Source organism: Dermacentor silvarum, chromosome 3, assembly GCF_013339745.2.
Source record: "Dermacentor silvarum isolate Dsil-2018 chromosome 3, BIME_Dsil_1.4, whole genome shotgun sequence".
NCBI lineage: Eukaryota > Metazoa > Arthropoda > Arachnida > Ixodida > Ixodidae > Dermacentor > Dermacentor silvarum.
Genome location: NC_051156.1, coordinates 115,293,412 through 115,307,953, shown reverse-complemented (window position 1 = coordinate 115,307,953; position 14,542 = coordinate 115,293,412). Strand labels below are relative to the sequence as shown.

General features: G+C 49.1%; 15 non-coding genes across 15 annotated transcripts; all 15 read right to left on the bottom strand.

The window, feature by feature from the left end:
- Nucleotides 1-2,334: 2,334 nt before the first annotated feature.
- Nucleotides 2,335-2,406, bottom strand: Trnae-cuc (transfer RNA glutamic acid (anticodon CUC)). Its single transcript has one exon. It is a non-coding gene; the product is annotated as a tRNA-Glu (tRNA).
- A 1,350-nt stretch (nucleotides 2,407-3,756) lies between these two features.
- Nucleotides 3,757-3,828, bottom strand: Trnae-cuc (transfer RNA glutamic acid (anticodon CUC)). The gene has a single exon. It is a non-coding gene; the product is annotated as a tRNA-Glu (tRNA).
- A 101-nt stretch (nucleotides 3,829-3,929) lies between these two features.
- Trnae-cuc (transfer RNA glutamic acid (anticodon CUC)) lies at nucleotides 3,930-4,001 on the bottom strand. The gene has a single exon. It is a non-coding gene; the product is annotated as a tRNA-Glu (tRNA).
- A 101-nt stretch (nucleotides 4,002-4,102) lies between these two features.
- Nucleotides 4,103-4,174, bottom strand: Trnae-cuc (transfer RNA glutamic acid (anticodon CUC)). The gene has a single exon. It is a non-coding gene; the product is annotated as a tRNA-Glu (tRNA).
- A 101-nt stretch (nucleotides 4,175-4,275) lies between these two features.
- Trnae-cuc (transfer RNA glutamic acid (anticodon CUC)) lies at nucleotides 4,276-4,347 on the bottom strand. The gene has a single exon. It is a non-coding gene; the product is annotated as a tRNA-Glu (tRNA).
- A 101-nt stretch (nucleotides 4,348-4,448) lies between these two features.
- On the bottom strand, nucleotides 4,449-4,520 carry Trnae-cuc (transfer RNA glutamic acid (anticodon CUC)). Its single transcript has one exon. It is a non-coding gene; the product is annotated as a tRNA-Glu (tRNA).
- A 101-nt stretch (nucleotides 4,521-4,621) lies between these two features.
- On the bottom strand, nucleotides 4,622-4,693 carry Trnae-cuc (transfer RNA glutamic acid (anticodon CUC)). Its single transcript has one exon. It is a non-coding gene; the product is annotated as a tRNA-Glu (tRNA).
- A 101-nt stretch (nucleotides 4,694-4,794) lies between these two features.
- Nucleotides 4,795-4,866, bottom strand: Trnae-cuc (transfer RNA glutamic acid (anticodon CUC)). Its single transcript has one exon. It is a non-coding gene; the product is annotated as a tRNA-Glu (tRNA).
- Nucleotides 4,867-4,967: 101 nt separating this feature from the next.
- Trnae-cuc (transfer RNA glutamic acid (anticodon CUC)) lies at nucleotides 4,968-5,039 on the bottom strand. The gene has a single exon. It is a non-coding gene; the product is annotated as a tRNA-Glu (tRNA).
- Nucleotides 5,040-5,140: 101 nt separating this feature from the next.
- Trnae-cuc (transfer RNA glutamic acid (anticodon CUC)) lies at nucleotides 5,141-5,212 on the bottom strand. Its single transcript has one exon. It is a non-coding gene; the product is annotated as a tRNA-Glu (tRNA).
- Nucleotides 5,213-5,313: 101 nt separating this feature from the next.
- On the bottom strand, nucleotides 5,314-5,385 carry Trnae-cuc (transfer RNA glutamic acid (anticodon CUC)). Its single transcript has one exon. It is a non-coding gene; the product is annotated as a tRNA-Glu (tRNA).
- Nucleotides 5,386-5,478: 93 nt separating this feature from the next.
- Nucleotides 5,479-5,550, bottom strand: Trnae-cuc (transfer RNA glutamic acid (anticodon CUC)). The gene has a single exon. It is a non-coding gene; the product is annotated as a tRNA-Glu (tRNA).
- Nucleotides 5,551-13,182: 7,632 nt separating this feature from the next.
- Trnae-cuc (transfer RNA glutamic acid (anticodon CUC)) lies at nucleotides 13,183-13,254 on the bottom strand. The gene has a single exon. It is a non-coding gene; the product is annotated as a tRNA-Glu (tRNA).
- Nucleotides 13,255-13,355: 101 nt separating this feature from the next.
- On the bottom strand, nucleotides 13,356-13,427 carry Trnae-cuc (transfer RNA glutamic acid (anticodon CUC)). Its single transcript has one exon. It is a non-coding gene; the product is annotated as a tRNA-Glu (tRNA).
- A 101-nt stretch (nucleotides 13,428-13,528) lies between these two features.
- On the bottom strand, nucleotides 13,529-13,600 carry Trnae-cuc (transfer RNA glutamic acid (anticodon CUC)). Its single transcript has one exon. It is a non-coding gene; the product is annotated as a tRNA-Glu (tRNA).
- Between the last annotated feature and the right edge of the window lie 942 nt (nucleotides 13,601-14,542).

The following is a 14,542-nucleotide window of genomic DNA, read 5'->3' as shown; positions in this document are numbered from 1 at the left end:
GACTCTATTCCCTGCTTTATTTCCATCTATGCTCTAAACATGTCTTGCTTATCTCGGCTACTGACCAGTTGATGCTCTCATCCGCTTGAATCCAAGCGCTTCTGGATGGTGAACGTTTCGTACGTGTCTTGCTGGGAGAATATCTTGGCATTCTATATGTTCTCAGTGGTTTCCAGACTTTTGCTCCAGCAGACACATGCCTCATTCTGTTGCGAATATTTGCTCCAGTGTGTTTTTGTTCTTAGGGAGTCAGTGCGGGCCTCAAATAGCAAGGCACTGCGCTTTGTGGTATTCTATATATTTTCCATCCTCATGTCTTTCTTGCCATATCTGCAAATCTTCATGGTTTTTTTTTCTTTTTTTATTTCCATCCTTTGTACCGAATTTACCGTCTTTGTTGCTATCGCTTCCTGTTTCATGACTCCTGGTTGATTATCTACACTCTAATTACTCCGTACTAGGTTGCCGACTTTCGCGACCATAGACCAGACAATCCAGTTTACCATGGAATGGGAAGAAGTTGATGACACCGTGCCTTTCCTGGATGCTTTTGTCCGGCGACATGATGAGCGGAGGCCGTTTTTTCGTGTACAGCAAGCCGACGCACACCGGTCGGTATTTGCAATTCAATTCCAACCACCCTGCAGCCCATAAAGACTCGGTGGTTTACACGCTTCATTCCTGTGAAAATACGATCTGCACATCAGAGGAGGAACGAATAAAGCACCGTAACCGCCGAGCCAAGGAGAAATGGGTACACAAAAGACTTTATCCGCCGGGTGGGGCACCGACAGGGTCGTCCGCCACCTCCCCCCCCCCCCCCTCCAGACAACCCTTTCGACGGCCACAAAGTCCTTTGTCGCCGATGCAACAGGTTGACTTTGACTCCTGCGACAAAGTCAGCCAGTCATGTCAGTATTCCATACGTTCCCGGAATTAGCACACTGCTTTCGAGGGTGATTGCGAAAGAAGGTGTCAAGGTTGCGTACAAGCCAGTATCAACGCTCGCCCAGTTACTCCCGCAACCGAATGACCGACCTTCTAAGGAGAAATCCCAGGATATTGTTTACGAAGTGTCGTGCTCCAAGTGCCCCGCCGCTTACATTGGTGAAACCAAGAGCTTCTCGGACAGAATCCGCCAGCACAGGAATCACATACAGAAACTCGAAGCCCAGCGCAGTGCTCTCGCTGAACGCTGCGAGAAGCACGATCATGCAATTGATTTCGACGGCACCTCCGTGATCGACACCGAGACCAAAACACCGAGACTGAAATGTGGACAACTTCTTAAATTTGGCTGGTGCAGTTTTCCCTTCTCATCTTTCCCACCCAGCCAGGAAGATTTCTGTCGAATATGTTTACTTTTATTACTCCATTCAGTGTAGCGCAATCGCTTTCCGGCGCCCTTAATGTTAGAAGTCATGTGCATGTCCTCGCTGACACTGACTGATTCATAATCCCCGGACACAGACTATCATCGCTCTGCATAAGGTGACCTCGCTGTATGAGGCAAAGCCGCTTGTCTTCCTCAACGGCACGCATTGTTGGCACTCCGAGCTTGTCCGTCCCCAGTTCAATCGCAAAGTCGCATTCCGGTCAGTATCCCGACTTACGCGGGGGCACCGCCATCCTCTCGAGTGGCACGTTGGGTTCCCTTTCAGTGAAGTCGTTCCTCTGACGAGTGCCGTCTTCGGGAGTAGCTCACCGGCACATGTTTCGTCTCGGTTGCCTTAACGTGACTATGTCACTCGACCTTGCTCTTAGAGACCCCAGAAGTGCTGCTTTTCAAAGTGAAGCTTCTCTTTCACATTGCATCCGCCTTCGACTATTTCACTGCTGCTGCTGCTATCTTGCACGCCGCGTCGGTCGGTGGTCGAGAACGCGTGTAGTGTCCATGGCAGGGGCGCGTGAGAGGTGTCCACGAGACATTTCCAAAGAGCTCAGGGGGCGTCGACAATGCCCTCTGAAGCTCCCTGGCCGTCGACAGAACGCCCTCTCAAAGGCTGTAATTACGCGTGAGGCACCCACAAAAGCATTGCTGAAGCTCAACGTGAAAGAAGGTCACACCAAACAAGAGAAGATTTTAGTGCGAGAAGGTCATCTTCTCTTGTGTATGCAGCCTTACCTCCTTTCACCATGAATCCATACCAACTAGCTCAAATATTTCCGACACCGGGAATCGAGCCCGGGTCTCCTGGGTGAGAGCCAGGTATCCTAGCCACTACACCATGCCGGAAGACGTGAAAGACAGATGAACCCCTCCCACTTAATCGAAAGCAAGCGCGAAAGAAATGAAAAAAAGTACAGTCGACGACAACAGCAATTCACAAATAATTCCGACACCGGGAATCGAACCCGCGCCTCCTGGGTGAGAGCCAGGCATCCTAGCCACTAGACCATGCCGGAAGGCGGGAACGACTGATGAACCCCTCTCTTTTTTTTCTTTATTACCGGTTTTTCAACAACACAAAACGTAGCACACATCACAAATGAGACGTCAAAACTAGGTTAAAAGAAATGTTGTTATCGTAATGCACATAATGCCGTCGGTCACGTGGTGACCGGCGATGTCATTTAAAATTCTTTTAGTGTAGCCAAGGGTTCCACGCTGGCAATCCAGGGGGAAACGCATTCTTTTGTTTTTTCCACTTCTATTAGACGAGCAATGCTCTCTCGAAAGTACAGCCTTTCCGGTCTTCTATCTGGTTCACAGTAGAAGCCAGCCATTCGTGAGCGCCATATACTGTGCAGGCCAGTCAACATAATCAGATCAAAAGGTACTCCTTCTTCGTTGTCTATTGCAAGGTACCTGATGCCGTGCGTATCTAGCGGGAATTCTTTTTTCATTGTCCGCTGCAACACATCCCAAAAAAAAGACCCCCTCCGAACAGTGAAGAAAAACGTGATCGATGGTTTCCGGTTGTTTGCAAATAAAACAGTGAGAACCCCAGGGCATATAAAATCCACGCTCCTCCAGGAAAGTTCTTACTGGAAGCGTCCCGGCATGCAGTTTGAAAAAGAAAGATTTCACGCTTGGCGCTGCTTGCATTCTTATAACTCTTTTCAGGACGTTCTGACCTTGGCTTGCACTGTATATGGCTCTGTACAAGGGAATCGGCAACACTATGTCACATATGTCTTTATACATTTTTCTCTTTGTAACAAAATACAAATAATCATTAGAAAAACGAACGCATAGAAATCGCACACTTGCTACTACTTCCTTAAGGTAACCTTGTACCGAACCACTCAAGACATGGGTGCTTATAACGTAGTCGGGTAACAGTCGCCCTAATCTTGACTGGCACATAGTTTGCAGGAATGGGTCCCTTACCTCGCGAAAAAAGAAAAACCTGTTCACTAACTGTTTGAGAAAGAGATGTGCCAGTCCAAGCCCCCCACACTTTACTCTCCTAAACAAATTTGTGCGACTGCACCTTTCCCAGGTAGATCCCCACACAAAGATCGCAAAAACCGTATGCAATTTCTGAACATTTACTCTAGAACAATACCTAACTTGCATCACATACCACAGTTTGGCCACAAAAAACGTGTTACAGACGGTAGCCCTCGCAAACATGGAGAGATAATTAGCCCTCCAAGCATTCGCCTTTTCACGTAAGAGATCTGCTTGTTGCTGCCAGTAGTCATTATTATTCTTGTAGGACTCAAGTGGCACACCGAGATGAACCCCTCTCACCTATTCGAAAGCAAGCGCGAAAGAAATGAAAAAGGTACAGTCGACGACAAAAGCAATTCCGACACCGGGAATCGAACCCGGGCCTCCTGGGTGAGAGCCAGGTATCCTAGCCACTAGACAATGCCGGAAGGCGGGAAGGACTGATGAACCCCTCTCACCTATTCGAAAGCAAGCGCGAAAGAAATGAAACAAAAAAGTACAGTCGACGACAACAGCAATTCGAAAATAATTCCGACACCGGGAATCGAACCCGGGCCTCCTGGGTGAGAGCCAGGTATCCTAGCCACTAGACAATGCCGGAAGGCGGGAAGGACTGATGAACCCCTCTCACCTATTCGAAAGCAAGCGCGAAAGAAATGAAACAAAAAAGTACAGTCGACGACAACAGCAATTCGAAAATAATTCCGACACCGGGAATCGAACCCGGGCCTCCTGGGTGAGAGCCAGGTATCCTAGCCACTAGACCATGCCGGAAGGCGGGAAGGACTGATGAACCTCTCTCACCTATTCGAAAGCAAGCGCGAAAGAAATGAAACAAAAAACTACAGTCGACGACAACAGCAATTCGAAAATAATTCCGACACCGGGAATCGAACCCGGGCCTCCTGGGTGAGAGCCAGGTATCCTAGCCACTAGACCATGCCGGAAGGCGGGAAGGACTGATGAACGTCTCTCACCTATTCGAAAGCAAGCGCGAAAGAAATGAAACAAAAAAGTACAGTCGACGACAACAGCAATTCGAAAATAATTCCGACACCGGAAATTGAACCCGGGCCTCCTGGGTGAGAGCCAGGTATCCTAGCCACTAGACCATGCCGGAAGGCGGGAAGGACTGATGAACCTCTCTCACCTATTCGAAAGCAAGCGCGAAAGAAATGAAACAAAAAAGTACAGTCGACGACAACAGCAATTCGAAAATAATTCCGACACCGGGAATCGAACCCGGGCCTCCTGGGTGAGAGCCAGGTATCCTAGCCACTAGACCATGCCGGAAGGCGGGAAGGACTGATGAACCTCTCTCACCTATTCGAAAGCAAGGGCGAAAGAAATGAAACAAAAAAGTACAGTCGACGACAACAGCAATTCGAAAATAATTCCGACACCGGGAATCGAACCCGGGCCTCCTGGGTGAGAGCCAGGTATCCTAGCCACTAGACCATGCCGGAAGGCGGGAAGGACTGATGAACCTCTCTCACCTATTCGAAAGCAAGCGCGAAAGAAATGAAACAAAAAACTACAGTCGACGACAACAGCAATTCGAAAATAATTCCGACACCGGGAATCGAACCCGGGCCTCCTGGGTGAGAGCCAGGTATCCTAGCCACTAGACCATGCCGGAAGGCGGGAAGGACTGATGAACGTCTCTCACCTATTCGAAAGCAAGCGCGAAAGAAATGAAACAAAAAAGTACAGTCGACGACAACAGCAATTCGAAAATAATTCCGACACCGGAAATTGAACCCGGGCCTCCTGGGTGAGAGCCAGGTATCCTAGCCACTAGACCATGCCGGAAGGCGGGAAGGACTGATGAACGTCTCTCACCTATTCGAAAGCAAGCGCGAAAGAAATGAAACAAAAAAGTACAGTCGACGACAACAGCAATTCGAAAATAATTCCGACACCGGAAATTGAACCCGGGCCTCCTGGGTGAGAGCCAGGTATCCTAGCCACTAGACCATGCCGGAAGGACTGATGAACCCCTCTCACCTATTCGAAAGCAAGCGCGAAAGAAATGAAACAAAAAAGTACAGTCGACGACAACAGCAATTCGAAAATAATTCCGACACCGGGAATCGAACCCGGGCCTCCTGGGTGAGAGCCAGGTATCCTAGCCACTAGACCATGCCGGAATTTTTTTTTTTTATTGCCGGTCTTTGACAATGTACAGAGCACAAACTACAGAACAATATCACAAAAATAACTACAAAACATAATGAAAAACATGAAAGCCAGCAGTCCAACATGGACTGGCGTTGTCGAACTAAAACTCTTAATGCCGTCAGAGTTGCTAGCCTCGACAGCCAATCGGGAACACAATCTTGTGTTTTCTTTATTTCAATAAAGCGAGACATACTGTCTCGAAAATAGATACGAGCCGGCCTAGCGTCTGGGTCGCAATGGTACCCAGCCATCCGTGCCCGCCATAAACAGTGGAGGCCATGGAGCATTATTAAGTCGTATGGAACTCCGTCCTCATTCTTTATCGCTAGATACCTGATCCCATGTGGATTCAACGGAAACTCCTTCTTGATTGTCCGTTTTAGGATGTCCCAGAAGTAGACACCTTCCCAGCAATGCAAGAACACATGATCTACGGTTTCAGATTGCTTGCAAATCAAGCAGTGTGAGCCCCATGGTACAAGGAAGCCACGTTTTCCATGAATGTTTTCACAGACAGTGTTCCTGCGTGTAGCTTAAAAAAGAATGTTTTTACCCCAGTAGGTACCTCCATTCCTTTCACCCGTTTAAGGACATCCTGTCCTGGTCCTCCACTGTATATCGCTCTGTACAATGGCACTGGAAATACAACATCGCATACATCTTTATATAATGTCTTTCTTTTCACGCCGGATAAATGATCGAAAGAAAAACGCACAGAAAGAAAGCGCACACTATCTACTACTTCTTTAAGATAGCCGCGAATCGCCCCTGGCATACTATTGGTACTAACAATGAGTGCCGGCAAGGCGTCTCTGAACCTGAGCTGTAATACCGTACGCAGAAAAGGATCACGCACATCTCGAAAAAACAAAAATCTACTGACAAGCTGTCGTACAAAAAGATGCGCCAAGCCCAGGCCCCCTTCCTTCACCCGCCTGAACAGATTTGTTCGGCTACATCTTTCCCAGTTAGAGTCCCAGATAAAAACGGCGAACACTCTGTGCAACCTTTGCACATTTGCCCTTGAACAAAATAACGTCTGCATGACGTACCACAATTTCGTAATGGAAAATAAATTACATACAGTTGCCCTTGCGAAAATGGACAGGTTGATGCCTTTCCACCTGTCTGCTTTTTCTCTTGTTTCTTTTAATTGGTTCGTCCAGTATTCCTCGCTCTGTTTGTAGCTGTCCAAGGGAACACCGAGATACTTGGTAAGGGTTTTCACCCAGCTCACATTCGCAAAGTTGTCCGGGGCCGAGGACCACTCTCCGTGCCACAAACCGAGGGACTTATCCCAGTTCACTTTACTGCCCGTTACATCACAAAACTGTTTCACCACGCGTATTGTTTCCGTTACGCTTTCTCTGTTTGTACAACACACGGCGATATCATCGGCATATGCTAGGAGCTTGACTTCTGTGGCTGCCAAGCTGTAACCGCGTATTTGATGATTCTCAGTTATCGTCAAACACATCGTTTCAATGTAAACTGCAAACAAAAGAGGACTGAGGGGGCAGCCTTGACGCACAGAACGCATGACGTTAATGGGGGCCCCCAATGATTTATTCACAATTAAGCGTGTTGTGCAGTTCTGATACGCCAATGCCATTCCCTCAGTGATGATGGCACCTACATTAACGTGATCCAGAATGGCAAACAAAATATCATGAGACACACAGTCAAACGCTTTCTCTAGGTCAAGCTGGAGCACTGCGACGCCATCGTAAGTGATGTCACAGCACTCGAGCACGCACCGCATCGTGTGAATATTCGTAAAAATTGACCTCCCTTTGATCCCACACGTTTGGTGGTCTGCGACTATTTCTTTGATGACGCTTTGAAGTCTGGCTGCCAAAACCTTCATGAAAATCTTATAGTCGACATTGGTTAAAGATATCGGCCTATAAGATGTCACGAGCCTAAGTTTCTCCGCTTTGTCACTCTTAGGTATAAAGATGGTATGCGCTTTACCAAAAGAAGGCGGCAAAGCTTTGTTCACATACGCTGCGTTAAACAGGTCTGTTAGCAGGGGCGACAGTTCTTTCTTGAAGGCTTTATAAAAACACGCGCTCAGACCGTCAGGTCCGGGTGATTTGCCATTGTTCAAATCATTTATTGCTTTTTCGACTTCGTGTTCTCTTATATTGCCTTCTAATAGGTCCTTCGTGTCGTCACTCAATCGCGGCATGCGACTGAGAAAGACCCTTTTGAACTCATCTACATTGGCTTCTTGATATGCAAACAGTGACTGGTAATACTCTAAAAACGCTCGGCCTATGCTCTTATTATCGTCGACGAGTGTGCCATTCCACGAGATTTTATCGACATGATTACGTCGACCATGAGCTTTTTCAAGTCCAAGCGCTCTTTTGGTGGGCGTCTCCCCCGCTACTAATGCGTTTGCTCTTGCGCGCACAATCGCACCTTGATAGCGTTCTTTGTCCAACTGTTCGATTTTTTCTTTGATGGTTCGCATATCTTCCTTATACGCCCCTGGCTCTTCCCACTCCAGCGCTGTCAGCTGATTAAGTATCTTTCGTAAGTCTCGTTCTTTCATTTCCCTCTCACACTTTAAGCAGCTCGATCTTTCTATTGCTTTCATTTTTACCTTCTGTTTGAACCATTCCCATTTCTCTGCTATTGTTTCAATACATTCATCGCTTAATTCCATAACGGCCTCATGAATTGCGTCTAGAAATAGCGCGTCTTTTAGTAGTAAGGCATTCATTTTCCATAGGTCCCAGTTGAAAGATTGACTCTTCTTCTTCATTCCTATGGTACACATCACCAAGCTGTGATCGGAGAACGACACAGGTGCAACATAATAACTGTGGCACTTTGGAATCATGTCCTGTGACATGTACAGGCGCTCTCAGAATAATTCGGAACGCCGGACACGCAGCAGCGCGCCGGCGGAGTATGCGCGCAGAAAAGTAGTACCATGGTCTGCGCGTGCGCGGTCTCCCTAGCAAGCAAACGTTGCTCCGTATTGCACCTAGATTCGCGTTGTGTTGCTACAAAACGGTGCCCTATGTGTCCCTTAGCGTTTTGATAAGGGGCGCTGGGTGGGTGGTGTCTGTGACAAGCCGCGTGTGCGGATGCACGTTCGTTGGAGCAGAAGCCGTCGTGCGTGCGTGTTCGTGTGCTTGGATGACTTTATTCTTTTGCTACTTTGCTTCCTATTTATCATATGATCAGATTATTTCCGGTAGGCGACTGTGACTAACGCTCGCAAAGGACGGTGGTTTCATCTGACGAAACCGTGAGCATATCGGTGGCCAGATTGATAAAGAGATACGAATATATTTGAACCATGCCAGTGACACGAAGTTCACCTTTTTCCTATCGAGGCAGCATGCCGAAAAGAGTACCGATCGATGTGCGGAGAAGAATAATTGAGCTCTGGTTACAAGAGAAATCTCAGCGCGAGATATGCCACCTCACAGGGAAGTCTTTAAGCGCGGTCAACCGCATTATACAGGCATACAGGGATGAAGACGGCCGACTATCAGATGCACCACGATCCGGAAGACACAGATGCACGTCGGAAGAATGCGACCTTCTCATTGTTGCTGCAGCAGTCGCCGATCCTTTTCAGAGCGCCGGCCAGATTAAGGCAGCACTGAACCTGCAAGCCAGTGAGGAGACAATCAGAAGGCGCATGCGAGAAGCTGGTCTTCGTGGATTTGTCGCGGCGCAAAAGCCACACCTGACAGATCGACAAAAAGCCCAACGCCTCCAATTTGCCAGGGCATATGAGCACTGGACTAGAGAAGAATGGACGCAAGTGATATTCTCGGATGAATCGACATTTACGTCGCGGTGGGATCAAGAGCGCCGCGTATGGAGACCATACAACTGCAGGTATTTTATTTTCTTTTTTATCTTTGCCACACCAAATCTTCCGGCGCGCAAAACGGTTTCATGTAGAAAGACCAATATTAATTTTTTCTCATTGTGTAGGTACGAACCCGGGTATGTTTCTGAGACCTACAGTAGCGGCCGCTGTGCTGTCAACGTGTGGGGAGCAATCAGCAAAGAGGGCCTCGGTCTGCTAGTCCGGCTGTCGCCATCGTTCACCGCTGACGCCTACTGTGAAATTCTGGACTACCACCTGGTGCCATACGCTCTGGACGGGCCATTTAAAGATGGCTGCTACTTCTTCCAGCATGACCGGAGCCCGGTGCACACCGCCAGAGCTGTGCAAAATCTGCTTCAAGAGCGTGCCGTTTGTGTCCTTGACTGGCCTCCGAAAGGTGCAGACTTGAATCCGATAGAGAATGTGTGGGGCGCAATGAAGGAAAGTTTGTCCCGCATGAATCTGGGAAGTGCCAGTGCTGACGAGCTCTGGCTCGCCATAACCCGAGAGTGGAAGCGCCTTAGTGAGAAGAAGGACTTCGTAGAAGCGCTCTACGAGTCCATGCCACGCCGGCTACAAGCTGCAGTTCGCGTGGACGGCGCATTCACGCGATATTAAAGCTGAGAATAACAATCGATTCTTTTGTTTTTTATGGGAAAATAAACCCAACGTTCTTCCTGATATTTAATTCTGTTTATTTTACATTCCACTCGCACAGCCTCTCTTTCTTAGTGTTGTAGTCTACCGCCGAGCAAATTGTAGTCTACCGCCGAGCAAAAGAAAATAGCTGTCTGCGCCAACAAATAAAGACATGGGATCAAAATGTAAGAATACTCGCTACCAAACAGCCAGATTCCGTAATTGATTGGTGCACAAATATGCGCAGACGTCCTAATGTGATGCGCAAATCAAAGATAGTGGTGTCGTGTAGAGCTTAAGGTAGCATCTTTTCGATGGAGGCGAAAATGCCCGAGGGCCGTGTGCTTAGATTTAGGTGCACGTCAATGAGCCCAGGTGGTCCAAATTTCCGTAGCCCTTCACTACGGCATCTCTCAATTTCGTGGTTTTGGGGCGTTAATCCCGAACAATTACGATTATAGTACTCATGCAGTCACTTCGTCTGCATGAAATTGGACTTGACGAACATGGCGCGTTATTTAATTTCGTGAACTGTTTTATTACCGCCATCACCGACACACCTGTAAGGGAGCGGTCGTGTAATAGTCCAAATTGAACTCTTATTACCGAGCTAGTAGTACCATGGATTGAAAGATAACTAAGTTGGAACTAATACTTCGTAGAACAGACAGACATGGTTGAAAAGAAGGCAGGGATGACCTTGTGCCCTTGCCGCTTCAACCTCAAGTAATATCCCAGAATGAATGCAGATAATGACGAGAACACGCCGCAAGGAATCGAATTGAGGTGCGCAGTACGATACAGGGCCTGGTCCGTCCAGCCCATCTTGTCATAATGCTAAAGGGCACCTAGCGCTACCCATTTGGTGCAAGACAACGCCAATCGAGATGCACTAGGGAGCGAAACTAGCTCGCTAGGGAGGCCGCGCATGCGCACACCTTGCGTGCATTTATCCGCCGGTGCGCTCCGCCGGCGAGCGGCTGCGTGCTCGTTGTTCCGAATTATTCTGGGAGCGCCTGTACAAGCGGTCTAACCGCGCATGGCTACTGCCTTGAAATCGCGTATACATCACTTCCCGCTCCCCCTCCAGACCATCACATACATCGTCTAGTTCACTTTCACTAATCAGCCTAGACAATATATGACTGCTTTTATCGCGGATACCAGCATTATTCGATCTATCCCGAGCACTCAAAATACAGTTGAAATCCCCCAACAAAAGCATGCACTTTTCACTGCTAATATACTGAAAAAGATTCGAAAAAAATAATGCACGTTCTTCTACACCATTCGGCGCATATATGCATATAACTCGGAATTCAACTTCACAATAAACAAAATCGCAAATAATAATCCTTCCTGACTGACATGAAAACACACTTTGAACAACCAGGTCTCGTAACTTCTTAACCAACAGGACACATCCAGCGGACGTCCCTACCGCGTGGCTCACGACCGCATAATATCTAGACGTGTAACGCCGCACCATGTTCCCGGTCTCCTCCTCCCCGTCTACCTTGGTCTCCTGGACAGCTAAAACGTCTATGTCATGCTCAGTGACCAACCGTAGGACTTGACTTTGCCTACGGCTAGCCGCCAAGCCTCACACGTTTAGTGTGGCAATACTGAGAGACGGGTCATGTGCCATGCTGTACTAAAGAATGAGGTAGGCCCGGAGCATGGTGCTTGGCCCGGAGCATGGAGCATGGCCCGGAGGCGGCTAGCCGAGGGCTAGTCGCCTCCGGGACCTTCCGGCTTGCCGGCGTTGTTCGTGGGAGGCGCTTTGTCGCCAGGCATTCTCTCCGGCGGGATGTTGGGCTTTGGCTTGAAGCCTAATCGCCTCCCAAGAGGCGTCTTTGTCGGCGGCCCCTCGCTGGAACTCGTTGCACCCTCCTCTCGGTCCTTTGTCTCGTCGTGGGGTCGCTTGACTGGAGCGGGAGTCGTAGTCCGGTCACCGTCGTTGACGCCCTCGTCTTGTTCCATTGCCGCCGTGTCGTCAAAGGGTGCGTCTTCACTAACGCCCCCCGTCGTCTGCTCCTCTGCATTCGCGACTTGTGCCGACGTACTCGGCTTCGCAGCGGCCTTAGCCACCCTGATGTCTGCATTTACGTCCAACGCAGCACTGCCTGTCGGTAATGGTACCGGGTCTCCGGCTCCTTTCGCAGCGTCCTCCGCCTCCATCACGTCCATGACGTGCTCTGCCGCAACGTCAGTCGCAGCAGGGCCCGTCACGGTGGCGTATGACTTCACGCAGTCAGCGTCCACGTGGCCGAAACGTCTGCACCGTGAACAGAGGGGACTTTACATTCACGGCGGACGTGTCCCGTGCCCTGGCAACGCAAGCACTGCATGGGCCGGCCGGGAACAACCACCAAGGCCAACTCTCCGCCGACGCGGACCTGATGTGGAAGGTCCTCCACTTTAACGCCGCTCTTCAGCTTGAGCAGCACGGTACTGGTGGTTGACGTCTTGTCCCCTATGCCTTGGACGCGCCACCTCTCCCGGCTTACCTCCTCCACCTTGCCGAAAGCCGCGAACGCCGTCCGGATGTCCTCGTCGGCCACGCCGTACAGAAGCCAGTGAAGCCTAAGCTTCACCTGCTGGTCCTGTGGGTCGACGATGACGCACCGTCGTCCCTTCACCTGGAGTTCCTTATGGGCCGCCAGTCGTTTTGTGGCGGTCGCATCCTTGAGGGTCACCGCCCAGACGTGGTTAATCTGGTACGCCCCTATGCATAGCACCTCAGGCAGAAAGCCTGTCGGCAGCCGGGCGTCCCTGAAATCCTCGACCTTGTAGGGTCTGGCACGCACATCACCGTGCAAAAACACGGTATTAATCGCCACTCGTCCTTGGGGCAGTTCAGGCAGAATAAACGGATATTCATTGTCATCGTCGTTGGTCCTGTTACCGCGGCCAAAAGTGACCGCTGTCGCTGCCCTTGAAGAGGCCATGATCCTACGAACCGTCACGCTCGGTGGCCGGAAGCAGAATGACCATGCCGGAAAGCGGGAAGGACTGATGAACCCCACCCACCTATTCGAAAGCAAGCGCGAAAGAAATGAAAAAAGTACAGTCGACGACAACAGCAATTCAAAAATAATTCCGACACCGGGAATCGAACCCGGGCCTCCTGGGTGAGAGCCAGGTATCCTAGCCACTAGACCATGCCGGAAGGCGGGAAGGACTGATGAACCCCACCCACCTATTCGAAAGCAAGCGCGAAAGAAATCAAACAAAAAAGTACAGTCGACGACAACAGCAATTCGAAAATAATTCCGACACCGGGAATCGAACCCGGGCCTCCTGGGTGAGAGCCAGGTATCCTAGCCACTAGACCATGCCGGAAGGCGGGAAAGACTGATGAACCCCACCCACCTATTCGAAAGCAAGCGCGAAAGAAATGAAACAAAAAAGTACAGTCGACAACAACAGCAATTCAAAAATAATTCCGACACCGGGAATCGAACCCGGGCCTCCTGGGTGAGAGCCAGGTATCCTAGCCACTAGACCATGCCGGAATTTTTTTTTCTTTATTGCCTGCTTTGACACTAGCAAAAAAAAATACAAATGCATATATACAGTGCACCGACATCACATCAGGCGGGATTGTCTTATTAAAATATCTTGAGGCACACCAGCTCATCAAGAATGCTAACCCAGTCTGCGGGTTCACTCTGTGCACGATACACTTCTCGTATAAAAGAAACACTTTCAATGAAGTTCTCTCGCGTAGAGCGTATATTGGCGTCAGCATGACGAACACCCATTCTCATCTTCCACAAACTGTGGAGGCCCAGGACCATGAACATATCAAAAGGTATTCCTTGATCACTTTCAACTGGCAGGAATCGAATTCCATACGGGGTTATGGGGAGTTCTTTTTGAGAGTGCGCTGCAAGACATCCCAATGAAATACTGCGTCCCGACAATCAATGAAGGCATGTTCAATTGTTTCGGGCTTTCTACACAGCAAGCAGTTTGTTGTCCACGGTACGAATATTCCTTTCTGTTCAAGCCATATTTTAACGGGGAGGGTGTTTGTGTGTAGCTGGAAAAAAAAAGTTTTCGCAACAGGTCTTACAGGCATCCTTTTGACTCGTTTCAGCACATCTTTTCCTGGGCCTCCGCAGTGAACCATCCTATACAGTGGGGTAGGTAGCATGCTGTCAACCAAATCGACGTACAGTTTTTTCTTTCTCACTGAGCACAAATACTCCAACGAAAACCGTGCACAGAGTATTCGAAAAGACGCAACTACTTCACGATAATAACCAGTCGCTCTTCTACTGATAACACTGGATGTAGTTAAAACAAATTCCGGCAGTTCTGTTGCCATTCGCGCCTGAATGACAGTGCGGAGAAAAGCATTTCTTTCATCGCGCAGGAAAAAGAACCGCGATACAATCTGTCTAATGAACAAGTGTGAGAGCCCAAGGCCTCCACTGCGAACACTGCGAAAA